At 43.3% G+C, this 16673-nt stretch overlaps 1 protein-coding gene across 22 annotated transcripts in view; it reads right to left on the bottom strand.

The window, feature by feature from the left end:
• baz2ba (bromodomain adjacent to zinc finger domain, 2Ba) overlaps positions 1 to 16673 on the bottom strand; it is a 282544-nt gene that overhangs the window by 223877 nt on the left and 41994 nt on the right. Inside the window, exon 3 of one of the 22 annotated variants that reach the window (XM_069935414.1) lies at positions 11737 to 11865. The exons of the other annotated variants lie outside the window; for them this stretch is intronic. The gene's annotated coding sequence lies outside the window, so the exon portion shown is untranslated. The remainder of the gene's footprint in view (positions 1 to 11736; positions 11866 to 16673) is intronic. 22 annotated transcript variants of the gene reach the window in all.

Here is a 16673-nt window from a genome sequence, read left to right as displayed (position 1 = left end):
TTCTTCAAAGGAGGTTGCTGCCCGGTGAACTGTGGGGCGCCAAGATGCACGGTTGGAGGCAATATCAGCCCACTGGCGGTGGTCAATGTGGCAGGCACCAAGAGATTTCTTTAGGCAGTCCTTGTACCTCTTCTTTGGTGCACCTCTGACACGATGGCCAGTGGAGAGCTCGCCATATAACACGATCTTGGGAAGGTGATGGTCCTCCATTCTGGAGACGTGACCTACCCAGCGCAGTTGGATCTTCAGCAGCGTGGATTCGATGCTGTCGGCCTCTGCCATCTCGAGTACTTCGATGTTGGAGATGAAGTCGCTCCAATGAATGTTGAGGATGAAACAGAGACAACGCTGGTGGAAGCGTTCTAGGAGCCGTAGGTGATGCCAGTAGAGGACCCATGATTCGGAGCCGAACAGGAGTGTGGGTATGACAACGGCTCTGGATATGCTAATCTTTGTGAGGTTTTTCAGATGGTTGTTTTTCCAGACCCTTTTGTGTAGTCTTCCAAAGGCGCTATTTGCCTTGGCGAGTCTGTTGTCTATCTCGTTGTCGATCCTTGCATCCGATGAAATGGTGCAGCAGAGATAGGTAAACTGGTTGACCGTTTTGAGTTTTGTGTGCCCGATGGAGATGTGGGGGTGCTGGCTGATGGAGGACCTCAGTTTTCTTCAGGCTGACTTCCAGGCCAAACATTTTGGCAGTTTCCGCAAAACAGGACGTCAAGCGCTGAAGAGCTGGCTCTGAATGGGCAACTAAAGCGACATCGTCTGCAAAGAGTAGTTCACGGACAAGTTGCTCTTGTGTCTTGGTGAGCTTGTAGGCGCCTCAGATTGAAGAGACTGCCATCCGTGCGGTACCGGATGTAAACAGCGTCTTCATTGTTGAGGTCTTTCATGGCTTGTTTCAGCATCATACTGCACATGCTGCACAAATATTGCCTTGCTGGAAGGTGCTGCCATCATGGCTATATTAAGAAAGACTGATGATTCAAGTCAGAGAGTGATAGTTCTGCACACCATTCTAAATTAAATGGTATATGGATGGCCTGCAACTCTGTGATAGCAAGGATAAATATGAAAAAATTTAAACAGTTGCAATGGAAGCAAAATATTCCATCATACAACATGATGTCCAATCTCGACCTCAAATACCATTTTCTTGCATGGCCCTTGATTCCTCTGTATTCAAAAGTGTCAGTCTCAGGTTTGAATGAAATCCATGAATGCAGGTGGAGATGACCAAGATTCACCAATTATTGAATGAAGAATCACTCCGCATTTCAATTCTAAATGGTTTACTCATTATATTTAGAGATTGTGATCCATAATCCAGACCAGTAATTTTCAACTGGGGCCTATGCCCCTCCCCCGGGCCACAGACAAATTATTAATTTCTTTGATGCAGTCAGTAGCAAAGTAGTAAAGAAAAAAAACAAGTGAAAGCTTGGCTGATTCACAGGGAAGGGGCCCCATGAACTTTGAGCAAAGTCCTGGCCAGGGGAAGGGAGTGGAGTGGGCAGGGGAACCTACAGCCAAAAAAAGGTTGAGAATGGTTGATCTAGACTTTACAGCAGGGAAAGGGTCTTCCTCACATCTTCCATGACAAGCACTCAAGAATGTTTATATATTTGAACAATACTCTAGGTACAGCTCAAAATTTCACATTTGACTTGCTTACAGTTTCTCATTCTTATCCCTCCTTACTGAGTTCCTTGCTTTCTGTCTCTGAACAAATATTCAGCAAAGATTTGACTCTTCTTAAGACTATACTAACTTAGATCATACACCGTTCCTGTTATGAATAGTTTTAACTTCCAGTTATAGGGCAGCCTTTTCTTTCCACCGGCATTTCAAATCACGCAATATCATAAATGGTGGGTCTCAAATGTACTTAACTGATCAATATTTGACTTTATTTATCCCTGACCTTCAAAAACATATTTAAATACAAAAATGTACTCAAAACAAGGAATATTATGAAACAACTGCAAACTCTTTGCATGATATTCTATAATCTAAACATGAGAATGGGCATCAGGTAACAGAGGGGAAATCAAAAGGTACAATGAGGGGCCTATCTACGGAAAATAAGAAGCACTGAAATTCCGCTCCTGTCCAAACATCTGACACCCATCTTTTAGATACCTTTGCCATAATATTAGCTCAAAAACAAGTCAAGCTTGTTAATATTTTAATTAACAAATTATGGTACTACATGAAAATGATAACTGCACCACCTTTGATTTTACTGATGCAAATTAGTGTGATCAAAGTCAGACTTTTCAGTTTCTTCTCTTTCCACACTCAGCAGGGCAAGATCACAGACTCTGCCTTGACCCATGGAGCTCAGTATGGTTGGTCCTGAAGACCAGCAGGACAGATGGGCAGTCTTTAACGTGTATGTTGTTGAGGAAGTGCAGGATGACAAGCTCCTGCCACCCGTCATCGTGGTTCAGCAGCTCCTTGAAACACAGGCTTGCTCAGGTTGAATGCTTCGTAAATGCGACCCTGAAGCCACTTGAGGCAGGGGTCATCATCGACATGGCCGGACCAACCTGGCCTCACCGCCAGATTCATGCTCTAACGGCTGAGCTTGCGGCCTCAGCCCCAGGTGCATGCCAGAATCCTGTCTCCTTGGAGATCACGACATTTACTCCCATTCGCATGGTAACCAACGTCATTTCTCCAGAGTCTGAACTGTTTAGCAGCAGCAATGTCAATGAACAGGCACAAGTGCCTAAAAATTCTGCTCCTCAGAGGATGGTATGTCTGACTTTAATAGAAAAGGGGGGCATGGTGGGTAAGGAGGGGACAGAGCTAGGTGAGCAGGGATAGGCAAGAGAAAGGAGCTGGGGTCAGGGTGAACAAGGAAAGTAGCTTCTGTTCAGAAGATGTAAAAATAAAGAAAATAACAATATTGCAGGCAAAAGTTCTGTTGCCTATATTTAAAATAGATAACATTACAATTTTTGCTAAGAGCTGTTTTGGTGTGGCAATCTAATATAAGGAAATACTGGAACAGCTGAAATGAATGGGAAACATCAGACCTCAGTAAAGACATGCCAGAATTGACAATAAATGACCAAATGCAGTCATATGCCAGTTGAAGTAAAGTCTTGGGAGTGAATGTTGGAATTGTACTGATAAATTATTTGCAAGGTGATGGTATGCAATGTAAAGATGACAACTCAGCAGATGATTACTATTTGAGTTAACCATTAGACGGGTAAGGAAACTATATTAGGACTTTTGAAGAAACTTAAAGGAAGCTAAAAGTTTCTTATCAAATGGATGGGTACACATGCAAAAATTTAGAAATATTAATGCCAGTTGGGACTCACGGGTATTAATGGAGATTAGCAAGTGGTGGAACAGTCATGATTAAAAACACAAGATATGAAAAGACAGCATAAAATTGCAAATTTGAGGGTAATGATATTGATCTGGGTGCAGGAATTCAGGGGAAATGAAATGAAAATGGAGGCTGACCAAGAACAACAACTTTGAATGGTCGGAACAAAAAACCTTTAGGATGGTTAAATATATACCAATCATAGGACATTTAAAAATATTCATCTCCATCGTAAGCTGTTCAGCTGAATAATAACCACACACTTTAAACAATAACAACACCCCAAACCCAAAATTAGAATTTTAACCAAGTTTGGATGTTAGAAAAATTAAACGTTTCTTAACAGCAGCAGTTGTGCTTGTGCTTGTGGAGCTGGCTGCCTCATGAACGTGGGTGAAGGTCCAATACAATCATGGCCTCCATTGCTTTTTGTTGGTGTTCACACCTTCCAAAGGTGTGCAGATTGACAGGTTAATTACACAATGTAAATTGTAGATGAGCAGTAGAATCTAGAGGGGGATAAGAATAAGGGGAGAACAAAACAAAAGGGACCAGCATCAGATTTGTGAAGCAGAGTGATTCAGTGGCTTATGTCCTCTTCCCACGTTGAGCATTTTTGAGTTTTGGAATACTTTCAAAGCATGTAGAAGTGTCTTCAAACCAATAATAACTAACCCTAATGCTAAACTCCACTGACATACATTAAAATTTCTATGAAAGTATGATATTTATAATAAAACTAGAACTTTCAGAGGACTGTGATGATAGAAGATGATTTTCTTCAACCTTTCCTTAAGATTGAAGACCACTGCAGTTTAGAGACTCTGAGATGACTCATGACATAAATATGGGACCCACAGACTTATCCCTGATGGGACAGAAGGTGACCAACAAGCTGGGTGAACATCCTCGTCACATTCTTTCCATTATTCCTCTGGCCCCCATTGCTCCTCCTCCTTTCCTTCTTTATCCCTTCCCACATGCCCTCTCAACGTGACCACCACCACACCCTTCTTCTAGCTCTTCACCTCCTGCCATTCATTCCATGATTTACGGTCCTCTTATCAGAGTGCATCCTCTTCAGCCCTCTGCCTCTTACTCCAATCACCACCTAGCTTCTAAATGTTTTCCTCCCCATTTCTTCTCCTAGCCATCTGTATTCTCCAATCAACTCCCAACTTGTCCCCAATCTTTTATTCTGGCTACTGCTCTCTTACTTCCCTCTCCCAATGAAGGGTTTCAGCTCGAAACATTGACTATGTATCCTGCCCAACCAGCTGATTTCTTCCAGCTGCCCTGAGACCAAGCCTCTGATATGAACTCTCACCAGCCTACAGAACTGACCTTCCACCACAAACTCTCCCTCTGGCCCCTCTGGCCCTCCTTCTCCCATCAATTTCCTCAACCTTCTCCTTTCTCCCTGTGTTTCAAGGAGCTGCTGAACCACAATGACGGGTGGCAGGAGCTTGTCATCCTGCACTTCCTTAACAACACACACGTTAAAGACTGCCCATCTGTCCTGCTGGTCTTCAGGAGCTACCAAGGGAGAATTGACCCACCACCTGCTGGTCAATTTCATCCTCCTGCCCCTGACACTCTCCACCACACGGACCCTTACTCCAAGACATTTTTGCTATTATCTCCCAAGCTTTCTTGTAATGGGAGGATCATTTCACCTCTCCAGCGATCCGGAGGTCAGACGAGACCTCACTTATCAATCAAGGGTTAGATATGTCCATCTATGAGGCACATGTGTTATTGGCCCTTGGAGCTGACATGTGATTGGTCTTCCAGATGTCAATCAATGGTCAGCTCTGCCCCAAAGGTGAGGCTGTCATGAGATTGGTCCTCGCAGGTCACGTGGACGCCAGTGTTGAAAAAGATGGTTGCTGAACTCCAGGTTGTGAGCCAGGGGCAGCTCTGGAAGGCCAATTGCAATGGCCCCATCCAGCATCCCAAGCAGCGACAACACTGGAGACCAGGTTGATGTATCATTTAGTTAAGTAGCATCACATGTACTCATTTATTTGTTAAGTGCACCTGTGGGTGGATAGGTACTATGGAAGTTTAACCCTCAAACCACAATCTGGAGTTGAAATTGTTCAGCATTTATTTAATTGCTGCAGGCAGAAGGTAATTTTGTGCAACATGTAACTGGTTATGTACACAGTTAGTGTAGCGGTTAGCACAGCACTGTCACCTCACCAGCGACCCAGACATAAATACAGGGCTTTAAGGAATTTGTACATTAACCCAGTTTCTGTGTGGGTTTCCTCCAGGTCCTCTGGTTTCATTCCACCTTTCAAAGTGTAGAGAGGTTGTAGGTTCATTGGTGTATTTTGGAGGCACGGGCCTGTTACTGTACTGCATGTCTAAATTTAATTTAAATTACAAGCAGTCCTTGGTTATGAACGAGATGCATTCCCAAGTCTGTCTTTAATTCAAATTTGTAGGCAAGTCAGAATAGATACATATGGTTCTTATTTAGCATCAGTTAGTCAAATGTTTGTCTCGTTATATTCATCCGTGATTCCAAAAACAGAAAACCTCCAAAAACTGATCTTTTTTTTAAACTGCAAGTACAGTAATATTAATAGTTGTTCTTAAGAGAGCAAGGAGAGAATGTGGCTCAGGTGGCAAGGGGGGAGAGAACTGCAGCACAACTTGGACAGGTGAGGGGGGAAGAGAGCAAGGAAAGAACGTGGCTCGGGCAGCGAGCAGGGAGAGAACAATAGCGTGACTCAGGTGGACAATCAGGGAGAGAGTGAGGAGAGGACGCAGCCCTAAGAGTGTGGAGCCCCAGTGGGGGAAAGGAGAGTTGGAGCCTGCCAAGCTTTCGGGGCCAGAGAGCGAAGGGACCCAAGTGCTGAGCTCCACAGCCCAAGAGGAAGGACGAGAGAAGCAAGCCAGTGCTGAGGAGAAGGTGATGCCAGAGGGAAAGAAGCTGAGGGGGTGTCAGGGAGCAGCCAAGCCTGAGCAGCAACAAGAGCTGAGCTCAAGGGAGATGCAGGTGATGGGAAGCCCACCGTCAGCCAAGCCGGTGCAGAGGGGTCACGGGAGAATGAGCCTCTGTTTGTTTTAATGCAGGATCAATGACCGTCTTCGTTACCCATAATCCCCCACACAGCTGGAATCAGTTTCCCAAAGCAGTCCCAGCTGCGTAGGGGAATTACGGTTAACAAAGATGACCTTGCCCATTGAGCCGGCTTCAATGTGATGTTCCATAAAAAGTTTTTATAATCTGCGCGAATCTGTATCATGGCTATTTTAATTTCACAATCCAGAATAACGGTCCCAAGGATCTTGGATAAAAGAAGTATCTGTAGTATATATTTTGTCTTTCTATGCATATAAAACGACTGGAGTCAATTTCTTGAAGTAGGCATCAAGGGAGGTTTGTACAGAACTTTTTCTTTTCTTGTCATAAATGGCTTTGTAGCAGCTGAGGCCCTTGGTAACTGTATGGTAAACTTTGGTGTACCTCTCTTTCTCCTCTAACTTTGCCATCCTTGCTTCAATGAGATGAAAGCCTTCAGCTAACTGTTTTGCCACAAACTTTTCCAGTTCTAGGGTTTTTAGGTCCCAGTCTTCCTCAACTGCTGCTCTAGTTCCATAAGGTCTTCATTGGTCATTTCTTCAGCATGGGAGTTGATTAACTCTTCTATATCATTTTCACTGATGTCTAACTACAGTAGATTACTAATATCAACCACAGCTTGCCTGGCTTCAGTGAGGTCATCAACTGTAAATCCCTGAAAAGCATGCACAAAATGGGGGCACAATTTGTTCCACTCTCCTTTTATATTTGACTGCTTCACTTCATCCCAAGAATCAGCAATATTTTTAATGACATCATAGTTATGATTCCTCCAAAACTCCCTTAAGCTCATCACAATCTTGAGTAGCCCGGATTGATTGTGAGAAGGTCTACTGTAAATAAATAAAGGAGGCTATGACTCCCTGATCCATTGGCTGAAGTAGTGATGTGGTGATGGAGGGTAAAAATAGGACCTTTACATTGAGGTGAAGGACATCTAAAGTGCTTGGACGTCCGGGTGCATTGTCAAGCACAAGGAGAATCTTGAAAGGAATTTTCTTGGCCAAGCAATAACGTTCAACAGCAGGGACAAATTGGTTCAAGATCCAATCTTCAAAGATGGCAATTGTAACCCAAACCTTTGCATTTGCCTTCCAAATAGTGGGAAGAGACACCTTGATGATACAGCAAAGTTCCCTCAGATTTCACGAGTGATACACAAGCAAAGGCTTGAGCTTGAAATCCCAGATGCATAACCCCCCAAGCAATAACATTAGCCTATCCTTCAATTACTTATGCCCTGGTGCACTTTTTCCCTCTTTAAAAATGTAGGTCCTTTCAGGCATTTTGCCCCCCCCCCCCCCTCCCCCAACCCCCAAGATAAGCCAGTCTCGTCTACATTAAATATTTGGTCTTGCAAATAACCTTCCTCTTCAGGAAAATCACTTGCAGCACTCACATCAACACTCACACTTAATTTATGTAAATGTGCCCTCACTTTGAAACGATTGAACCAACCCCTACTCGCAACTGATTCTTCATCACGATCCCCTTCATTTGCTGCATGTGAAGCTTTCAAGTCATTGAAAAGGCTTCAAGCCTTATCTTGCACTAAAGTAAGGCGAACAGGCAGATTATGCTGATTTTTATCATCTAACATAGGGGTGGCAACCTTTTGCACTCCAGGCGTCAAAATAACAGCGACAAGGAAGTCTCGCAAGAACTGGTCTTGGAGGCCGCCAAGTTGTATTTGGCTTTGGCCTTTTTAACAAGTTGAGAGTGAATGGGAGGAGGAGGAATGATGGATGGCACGGAGAAGAAAGGTGTGTGTTTGTTTTTGTTGGGGGAGGGGGTAGTGGTGGCACTGGCTGGGGGAAGGACTCCGTCTAGGCAAACCAAGCCTCCTTCAATTCGCCACTTCTAATCATTAAAATGCACCACTTTTGGCACATTTGCCATAGGTTGGTCAACCCTGGTCTAACCAAATTATCCAACAACATTTCCTTTTCAATAATTAAACCACTCCATTATTGTAACAGGGCCTTTCACATGCTCCAAGACTGTTCCAATTGTAGCCTAATGCTTTTCCAATGACCAATGGAGTTTTACATCTTTCTGATCACTTATTATTTCCACTTTATTTTCAATCGTGATCATTTTCCTTTTCTTTGATGCATCAACAGCACTTGCATCGGCTTTACGCTTTGGAGGCATGGTTTCAAGGGTAAATAAGAGAAAATTTTAAACCAAATACCAAGTTACAAACTCAGTGTTAACTGCAACGTGATCAGACTTAAAATAATGGAAGCCGTTCTCCCTCCTTGAGCCAACGAACTATTGAAGTCACGCATCGTCTGTTCATAAGTACAAGTTTTCCATAAGTCAGACGTTCTTAACCCGGGGACTTATTTTTTTACAAGGCTAATTTATTTTTCCCCATGGCTCGTCCAACAAGTGGAGCCTTGCTTCTTATGAAATTCCAGTGATAACAGTGGCACATTCAATGGAGAGCTAGCATCCAACAATTGCAAATGTTGTAGCAATGTCTGACCACTAATATACATCCATGGTCCCACATGATTATCATCGAGTTCAGAAATCCCAATTAGAGAACGGGACGTAGTGGACGTAACCGGATATACGCAACAACTTCCCGAACGCATGTATCTCGTGTCTTTTGTATACTAAGTCTTATGTTTGTAGGGACTGTACTTTCTATTTATCATGGCTCTCAAACGCAGCAAATCCAGTGCTAGTGATAGCAGCAGCAAGACGCAAAGGAGAAATATCGATTTGGAAGTGAAAGTGAGTGGTGAATCTGCAGTGCTGATGCGAAGGCAGCAGAAGAATTTGTCGAAACCTTAGATAAACTAATTGTAGAGGAAGGTTATTTGCCACAGCAATTTAAAAAAAAAAAGGACAAAATCTTATTCTGGAAACAAATGCCAGAAAACCATATGGAGCCCAAGTCAATGGAAGGCTTTAAGGCACACATGTCAAACTCTGGCCCGCGGGCCAAATTTGGCCCGCGATAGAAATATATTTGGCCCGCAAGATCATTTCAAAACTGTATTAGAGGTGGCCCGCCCTGCAGCGAGAGCCGATGTTGTTTTTTGGTAATGTCACCCCCACCATCCTCCCCCTTCATTGCACATCCTTCCCCATTGTAACACGAGAAATTGTAACACGAGAAGTCTGTCGATGTCATCAGCCGGCAAGCCGGTTGGAAGGCTCCCCGCACAACCAATCACTTCTCCCACCTGTCGAGCAGTGCGGCGGATGGGCGAGCGCCTGTGATTTCCTGTCGGCGCGACGGGCATGGCAGGCTGCGCACGGCCCCCGGGCAGCGCGAGCCCCGCGCGACTGGCACCGGACAGCCCTTCGACAGCGCGAGCACACTTCTCCCGGTCACCACGGCCTTCAGCGCTTGCACCCGTGCAGACCCCAGGGACGGCTGGTTCGGCCCTGCACGTGAAGAGAGAGATGGTGGCTGTCCGCAAAGGCTGATCGGCAGGGCGCTGGGCCTGAGTGGGTGAGTAAGCAGGGGTGGGCAGAGGGTGTAGGTGAGGAGTAATGGGCAGGGGAAGTTATGGTGGTGCAAGGGGCAGTTAGAGGGAGGGATGAGTAGAAGGAGGGTTGGATAAGGAAGAGGTAAAAGGGGAGGGGCAGGGCGAGTAGGGGAGGGGTGATTAGAGGGTGAGAGACGGGTAGAGGGAGGAACAGGTTGAGGGGAGAGGCAGTAGAGGGGCGTGTATAGGATGGGGTGGGTAGAGGCAGAGCGAGTGGAGTGAGGGGTGAGTAGAGGTTGGGTAAAGGACTGGTCAGGTAGAGGGATGGTGGGTCGAGGGTGAATAGAGGCCGAGAGCCTGAGGAGTGAGCAGGAAATGCTGAGTCCTGATGCAGGCCAAAATGGACACAGCCTGTGAATGCTGACTACATCTCCACAGGGACCAAATATGTTTCCCTCAGGTCAAGCAAAGGGTGAACTTGAGCTACCTACTCCTGACCTGTAAAATTATCCTCCTAAAGTTATATCCTAAAGTTTAACATTACATATGTTGAAAGAAGAGAAAACATGCAGATGTTGTTGAAAATTTTCAATAAATATTTAGTTCAGCCCTCGACTTAGTCCAAGTTTTTAATTTTGGCCCTCCGTGAATTTGAGTTTGACACCCCTGCTTTAAGGCTTTTAAAGAGAGTGACAGTGCTGTTAGGAGGCAATATTGCTGGGTACAAGTTAAAGCCATTTCGTATTTGACGAAGTGAAAACCCAAGGGCTTTCATGAACATTAACAAACACACCTCACTGGTTTATTACAGGAGCAATAAAAAGTCTCTCGATTGCTATGACAGTGAAATGGAGAAGTGCTGCTCGATAGAAGGCATACCTTTCAAGATTTTGCTAATTATAGGCAATGCTTCAGGACATCCTCTTTCATTGGTGACCTCCATCCCAACATCAAAGTGGCGTTTCTCCCACTAAACACCACCTCTTTAATCCAGCCAATGGACCAAGGGGTTATTGCAGCAACCAAGGCCTACTACCTGAGGAGGACCTTGGCTCAGTCTATTGCTGTAACTGATGACACTGGCAAGACACTGATGCAGTTCTGGAGAAAGTACATTTTCCACTGCATAAAGAATCTTGCTGAGGCCTGGGATGATGTGACCAAAGAGTGTATGAATGGCATATGGGAAAAAAATACTGAAGCAGGAGGAGATTGCAAGGATTAATAGAACTGTTGTCGACATGGTAAACAACAATCTGAACCGAGACTAGATGATGAGGACAGTGAAGAACTCCTAGAGGTGATTCCTGAGGAACTAACAAATGAAGAGATGCTGGAGCTAGTTGAATAGCTGAAGAGGTAAAGGAAAAGGAAGCTGCAGAAGGTGAAGAACAGGTGCAAAAGATGTTCACTGTTAAGGGATCAGCCAAATTCTTTGCAGTCTGTAACTGCTTGCTGAAGAGATGGACCCAAACACTGAATGCTTTTCACTGATAGAGAGGAATACTCATGCAATGTTTGTTGCCTATAACACATGAAGAAAAGAAAAAGCAAACTAGGAGGTTATTCAACCTGAAACTCTTCCAGTGGAACACTATGAGGAAGTTGAGAACAGTGATGTGGATGATCCTGATCCTCTTTTTTAAATTGTGTGTGATACAGGCTAAGAAAGAGTTTACAGGAAAGTTTAAAAAGTGAAAATTAAACAGTTTAATTTAACGAAAGTTCAGTATCCCATATAGCTTTGCTAAGTATATACTGTAATATGGTACTTGCACAATGTCCACATTACATAATGCCCAATTTCACAGAACATATCCTGGACGTTAAGCGGTGCATACCTGTCAAGTGTTTTGATAGGCTGGTGTTGAAGCATATCCGATCCTGTTTCAGTGGTGACTTGGATCCATTCCAATTTGCCTACCACAGCAGATGCCATCTCACTGGCTCTACACAAAGCCCTGAAACACCTGGACAGCAAAAGCACATACATCAGGATGCTCTTTATCGACTACAGTTCAGCATTCAACACCATCATCCCTCTCAAAACTGATCAGCAAACTCCAAGACCTAGATCTTAATACCCCATTGTGTAACTGGATCTCCTCAACTCCAGTCCACAATCATTGAGGCTTAGCAAGAACCACTCCTCAATTTCCATCAATACTAGAGCATCACAGGGCTGTGTTCTTAGCCCCCTGCTCTATTCAATTCACACTAATGACTGTGGGGCTCAGTACAACAACACCATCTACAAATCTGCTAATTATACCACAGTAATAGATGGTTAAAAAAAAAGGGCAATGAGTCAGTATACTCAAAAACAACCTCACACTCTATTGAAGGATGTTAGGGATAAATTTCTCCCAGTGAGGCAGAGAAAGGGAAAAGGAACCATGGTTGGGTGGAAGGCGGCTGCATAAATGAGGTTTAGGCAGCAAGAATCAGCTTGGTCTCTTGAGGAATATCAGGTAGCAAGAAAGGAGCTTGAGAGGGGGCTGAGGAAACTAAGAAAGAGACACTAGAAGGCCTTGGTGAGTAGAGTTAAGGAAAATCCCAAGGCATTCTTTATGTATGTCAAGAACAAAAGAATGACAGGAGTGATGGAAGGACTGAAGAGAGATAAAAGTGGGAAGGTGTGCCTGGAAGCTGTGAGTGAGGTTCTCAATGAATACTTCTCCAGTATTCACCAAGGAAAGGGACCTTGATGATGGTAAGGACAATATGGGTGGGGTAAATGTTCTGGACCATGTGATATTAAGTGAGAGAATGTGTTAGAACAGTGAAAATGCATTAGGATGGATGTCCCCAGGGCCTAATGGAATATTCCCCACAATACATGAGGCAAGGGAGGATATTGCTGAGTCTCTGGCTAGTATCTTTGTGTCCTCATTAACCATGGGAATGGTACCAGAGGATTAGAGGGTGGCAAATAGTGTCCCCTTGTTCAAAAAATGTCATAGGGAAAGTCCAGGTAATTATAGACAAGTGAGCTTTACATCTGCGGTGGGCAAGCTGTTGGAAAGGATTCTTAGATAGGATCTATAGGCATTTAGAGAATCATGGTCTGATCAGGGACAGTCAGCATGGCTTTGTGAAGGGCAGATCATGTCTCACAAGCCTGATAAATTTCTTGGAGGAGATGACCAGACATATTGATGAGGGAAGTGTGGTGGATGTGGTCTATATGGATTTTAGTAAGGCATTTGACAAGGTTCCACATGGTAGGCTTATTCAGAAAGTCAGAAGGCATGGGATCCAGGGAAACTTGGCCATGTGGATTCTGAATTGGCTTGCCGATAAAAAGCAGAGGGTTGTGGTGGAGGGAGAATATTTGGATTGGAGGGTTGTGTCAAGTGAAGTCCCTCAAGTTCTGGGATCTCTGCTTTTCGTGATTTTTATTAGCGACTTGGATGAGGGGGTAGAAGGGTGGGTTGGCAAGTTTGCAGATGACACAAAGGTTGGTGGAGTTGTGGATAGTGTAGAGGATTGTGTAAGATTGCAGAGGGACATTGAAAGGATGCAGAGCTGGGTTGAGAAGTGGCAGATGGCATTCAATCTGGAGAAATGTAAGGTGGTGCACTTTGGAAGGACAAACTCCAAGGCATAGTACAAAGTTAATGACAGGATTCATTGTGGTGTGGAAGAACAGAGTTGCCTCACAGGTAGACAGGGTAGTTAAGAAAACTTATGGAGTGTTAGCTTTCATAAATTGAGGGACTGAGTTTAAGAGCCACGAGGTAATGATGCAGCTCTACAAAACTCTGGTTAGACCATACTTGGAGTACTGTGTCCAGTTCTGGTTGCCTTATTATAGGAAAGACATGGAAGCATTGGAAATGGTGCAGAGGAGATTTACCAGGATGATACCTGATTTCGAGAGTAGGCATTATGAGCAGAGATTAAGGGAGCTAGGGCTTTACTCTTTGGAGAGAATGAGGATGAGAGATGACATCATAGAGATAAAGATATCAGAAGAAGAGCCTCCTTCCAAGGGTACCACTGCTCGTATTAAGAGGACATGGTTTTAAGGTAATGGGTGGGAAGTTTAAGGGAGTTTAAGTTTGTGCGTAGAATGCACTTCCTGGGTCAGTGGTGGAGGCAGGTTCATTGGTGAATTTCAAGAGACAACGAAACAAGCATATGGAGGAATTTAAAGAGAAGGGTTATGTGGGAGGCAGGGTCTAAAGGTTGGCACAACATTGTGGGATGAAAGGCTGTACTGTTCTATGTTCAATGTCACCAAAACCAAAAGCTGATTGAGGGCTTTAAGAGAGGAAACCAGAGGTATACGATCATTGGTGGAGAAGGTGAGCAAATTTAAATTCCTGGGAGTCACCATCACAGAGGACCTTACCTGGCCCTATCACACTAACGTCATTATGAAGAAAGCACTTTGTTCTGACATTGAAAACCTTAGCAAACTTCTACAGATATGTAGTGGAAAGTGTCCTGACCAGTTGCATCAAAATGTGCCCTGCAAAAGGTACATAGGCAAAACCCTCTCCACCATCAAGAAAATATATATGGAACACATATATGGAACGCTGCCGTCGAAGATCAGCAGCAATAATTAACAATCCACACCATCCAGCACATGCTCTGTTCTCACTGTTGCCATCAGGAATGAGATATAGGTACCACAAGACACACACCACCAGGTTCAGGAAGTTACTACCCCTCCACTATCAAACTCCAAAGCAACAAACTCAATCATTCAAGGACTTTTACTTTTGCACTTAGTTATTACTATTTTTTTTTCTGTAATGCACAATTTGTTTACATTTCTCTATTTCCTTAAGCAATTTTTTTTACAATTCCAATAAGTCAAAATTTCCTCACCTGCAGGAAAAAGAATCTCAGGGTTATATGTGTTGCCATGTATGTACCCTGACAATAAATCTATACTTTGAGGTAATGACATCTCAATCTCCTAATAGTTTCTGAAAGCAGGTGGATTCATCACCTAACAATGTCTAAAGAGCAGCAAGCCATTCAAAATTTCCAAAGAAATTAACCATCAACTCAATCACCAGAATCTGGAGCCCTCAGAAGCAGAATTCTCTAACACAAAAGAACATATTTTATTCTCTGATTTTAGATTTCTCTACATCCTTTCCTAAAAATTGTTTTATTTTTGTATCTGCTTGTGCCCAACAAGAAAATTGAACAAAGGAACATTTTACTGTTTGTATCACAAACAAATTTCATGTAAGTGACCCAGTGAAACAGACCAAAAGAGGATCCTCAAAAATGCATCAGGCTTTTTGACCCTCTCATCTATTCCATATTCCTCTTCAGCTGCTGCCTCATGTTGTGACAAATTACTCACAACATTGACTTTCTACCCAACCCATCTCCATTACACCAACTTCCATCTCCATTACAAAACCTGCTCTCATCTCAAATCCCTACAATTGAGTTAAATTGTCAATTCAAGACTATTTCTGCAATCTCTAGTTGGTTGAGGAACAAAGGGAGCTTGAAATCACCAAATCATTGAGTGGTAACACAGGCATATAAACGTGACTAGGAAGGGAATTTGGATATTAGCCTTCATTGATCAGGGTACTAAATACCAAAGGAGAGAGGTGATGCTCCAACTTTAAAAAAATCTCGGTCAGACTTCAGCTGAAGGGCTGCATGCTGTTCTTGTCACCATGTTAAAGATGTGATAGAAATGAAGAACTGCAGAAAAGAATCACCAGAAGGTTTCCTGCAACGGAGCAGTTCAATCAGAGACTGGAGAAACTAGGTCTGTCATCCAAGAGTAGAGGAGGTCAAGAGGGTACATTATTGAGGTATAGAACATTATGAATAATTTGCACTGAATGGACTCCTTGTCAGAAGAAACTAAAGTAAAAAATTAGATATTGGAGGGGGGGGGTTGCACAATTCACAGGGGATACGAAGGGATCTTCTTCACCCAGAGAGTGGCATGTACCCAAAATGCACTGTTTGAGAGAGTGGTTAAAACTAGGTCGCTATGTGTCTAGAAGAGCACTTTAATTGCTGAGGCATAGAAAGCTATGGACCAAGTGATGGGAGATGGAATTTATAAAGAAAGGTCCCCAAGGGCTAGTATGAATAAGTTGCTGAATGGCCTGCTCAATGTTGTATGTTTTCAAAACTTTGATCTCATTGGTCTCATTTTAATGATTATACGCATGGATTTTGATAGTGGAACAAAATTAAATAAGCACAAAATGCCTGAATATTTGAGATACAAGATAAAACAAGTTAATATATCTAGTGAATGTTTTTGCAATTACACTATTTTTTTTCAAATGTTTTATCAGAAGCTACAAAAATTGACCCCCTTTACCTCCTTGCTTTTTATTTTCTACTTATAAAATGTTACCTTATTAAAATTGTTATAACCAGCTTCATTAATTACTCAACATTTTTATCTTGCAAATTGCTGAGCCAGATCCACCAACAAATTCCACGGCTGGACTCTGTCCTGTACTTCGGGTAGGTGTCAGATCAGAGGAAACAGCTGTGGGAGGACCAGAATCAAGTTCAACCATCTCTAGCACCATTGATCGTGGCCCATGTTGCTGAAAGCAACCACTGACCATTCACAATGCAAATGAATAGCTTGAGGATTGGACTGAGTACTTCAGAAATTTGACAAAAACTAAAATAATTTATCCTTTGAGAAGACAAATTTCTAATAACTACAAGACTTGACTCAGTTTCAACCTGATTTTTGCCAAAGGCTTCAATGAATCAGTATAATATACAAATAAGCCAACATTTGAATATTTTAAAGAAT

Source organism: Narcine bancroftii, chromosome 4 (assembly GCF_036971445.1).
Source record: "Narcine bancroftii isolate sNarBan1 chromosome 4, sNarBan1.hap1, whole genome shotgun sequence".
Taxonomy (NCBI): Eukaryota; Metazoa; Chordata; class Chondrichthyes; order Torpediniformes; family Narcinidae; genus Narcine; species Narcine bancroftii.
Note: the sequence above shows the minus strand (reverse complement) of the source record. Positions and strands in the feature narration are given on the sequence as shown.